At 40.6% G+C, this 2485-nt stretch overlaps 1 pseudogene; it reads right to left on the bottom strand.

Annotated features, from left to right (window-relative positions):
• Window positions 1–837: 837 nt before the first annotated feature.
• Window positions 838–1901, bottom strand: LOC107117356 (annotated as a pseudogene).
• Between the last annotated feature and the right edge of the window lie 584 nt (window positions 1902–2485).

Genomic DNA, 2485 nt, shown 5'->3' with positions numbered 1-2485 from the left:
CTGATCTTTCCTTATGTGAAAGGGGCTTTTGAAGCATGAATTGCTGCAGTTTGGTTTATAATTAAAACCAAAAGAGTACCAGTAAAAAAAACCCCCAAAATTCTGTTTTAATATAATGCAGTACACAAAGGAAAATGATTAACATTCAGCTTAGTCCTCCAGTGTGAACTAAATTATGTGGATTTTAAAACACAAAATGAAGATAAATGAATCTCTGTCTTACCCAGCCATCACATATAAAATAAACATTATTCTTAATATTTAGTATGTTTCAGACAAAAATAAGGAAGTGTTATAGACCTCCTAAATGTCCAGTGCAATTCTGGTTTTTTTCATATTCTTTCTGTAAAATGGTAATTTTTCCCCTCCCAAGTATCCAGAATATTCCTTCAGTAACAACTGGAGAACCAAATGATGTTCACGCAGAGGAGGAAGATAAGGTGGCCTTACTACCAAACTACACCAACGGAAACCCTGGAGTCCAGTTTGTCAGTGGGAACAGTACAAAGTGAACAGCATCTCACTGGCACTCTTGACACCTTCATTTTGGATTAGAAAAGTTCTACAGAACAATTCGCAACAGTAGCAAAACTTTGGAAAAGATGCTGTCCCCCAAATGACCCACATGTATTTACAAACCCCAGGGAGCAAAAAAATAAATTAAAAAATTCAAAATAAAAAATACACAGAATTTACGAAAATAGAGGTTTCCTATTTCCACTCCATAGGAGTCACTGCTGCTGTCTGAAAGGCTTGTGAGATGGTTTCCAGTTTCAGAGATCGTCTTTGTCCCGCAGTAAGGTATTCCAATGTCCACTTCTGGACAATGCTTCTGGATTATGCTAGCTTCTGGAATGAACTCTCTGGCGGGCTGTCACTATTTCCTGAAGAGGTTGACCAGGCACTGTATCAGTTGGATTTGGGTCATGATTAAACTCCCTGTGCAGCTTTCCAGAGTGCAAATCTAGTACAGGAAAAGCCAAGTCACTGAAGTCTGAGAAGACATACATATGCCTGAAACTGTTGACAGCAGCAACAGGACAATCTGCTGCTGTCTCCTGAATGTGGAGAAGTGGATGCCTGAACTTATCACAATCAGCATGTAAAATGTTTATCAAACCTTTTTCACTTAACTGCCACACAACTTCCTGCTGGAACTTTTCTAAACTCTCTGTATCATCCATATGGAAGAGTATCAGGAAAGGAAGGCCTTCTGTCAATTCCTCTCCATTCTCAAATGTAATTTCACGAACAAGAGGGACAGATTTATCTTGAGTCCATTCATAAACCAAGTCAAAATTCATCAGAGAACTCAAGTAGACCATATCTGGAGCATTTTCCCCTGGTGGTTTGTAGATTATATTATCTCCACTAAATCTTTCTGGTTTGGAAACAGACCCAAATGCTACCCTTTCAAAGGTCCTGTAGTTGTCGGAATCTTTTTGCTCGAAGTATCTGCCAATGCTTCTTTTACTGAGATCATGAGAGTCAATTTCGTCCAAACTGAGTACTTCTCAAATGGGATTGCTCTTCTGTTGCCGTATATTATCTGCCATTACTGTCACTGATCTTTGACCCCGATATTCTCTCTTCATCATCATTCCATTCTGGAACAATTTTAAAGTTGGATACTTGTTTATTTGGTACCTTTGGGCTATGTCTTCCTTAATGATAGTGGAAGTTTCCTCAAAGATGGGGTGCAGCATTTGACTAAAGCAACACCAATCAGCATGAAAATTCACTAAAGCCACATCTGCATTGTTTAAAGTATAATCTATATTTCCACCATCAAGCCTTGTTATTTTGCTTCTTGCTGGATTAAACACCCAGGACACCAAAAGGAGGAGGAGGAGGAGGAGGCCGGGCTTGGGGAAGATGGCACTGGCTCTCACGGCAGGCATTCTGTAGTACTGAGGGAGGGAAGGAGGGGTGAGCAGTGGCAGCTTCCCAGTCTCCTCATTCCACCAGCCTCCAAGGTGACTGCACTGCAGCGGGCAAGTTCCACCAACCTGTAATCCTCATTTTTACATGACATTAGATCCCTCCTTCCTTTGTTCCCAAATTCTTTTTGTTACACAATGCATTTAAAATGTGCACATAAACTGGTAAAGTCCACATGTATACAACTGGTTAAATCAAAAGCATTTACTAAACTTACTGCAATAGATGTGTGTGTTTGTAAAGTGCCGTCAAGTCGCAGCAGACTTATGGCAACCCAAACAAGGAGCTTTCAAGGCAAGTGCGAAGCAGAGATGAGTTGCCATTGCCCTCACCTGCAGCATCTTCCTTGGTGGTCTCCAATCCAAGTACCGACCCTGTTTAGCTTCTGAGATCTGACAAGATCAGGTTGTACCATGCCGGCTTCCCTCCTCCTGCAAAAGATAGGCAAGTATTATAATAATAAACAGGAGTCTTATGGAGCCTTAAAATTTATTCTAGCATAAGCTTTCATGGACTATGATCCACTACTTCAGACTATGCAGAT

This window comes from Gekko japonicus, unplaced genomic scaffold (assembly GCF_001447785.1).
Source record: "Gekko japonicus isolate JY-2015 unplaced genomic scaffold, Gekko_japonicus_V1.1 scaffold206, whole genome shotgun sequence".
In the NCBI taxonomy this organism is placed as follows: Eukaryota; Metazoa; Chordata; class Lepidosauria; order Squamata; family Gekkonidae; genus Gekko; species Gekko japonicus.
Note: the sequence above shows the minus strand (reverse complement) of the source record. Positions and strands in the feature narration are given on the sequence as shown.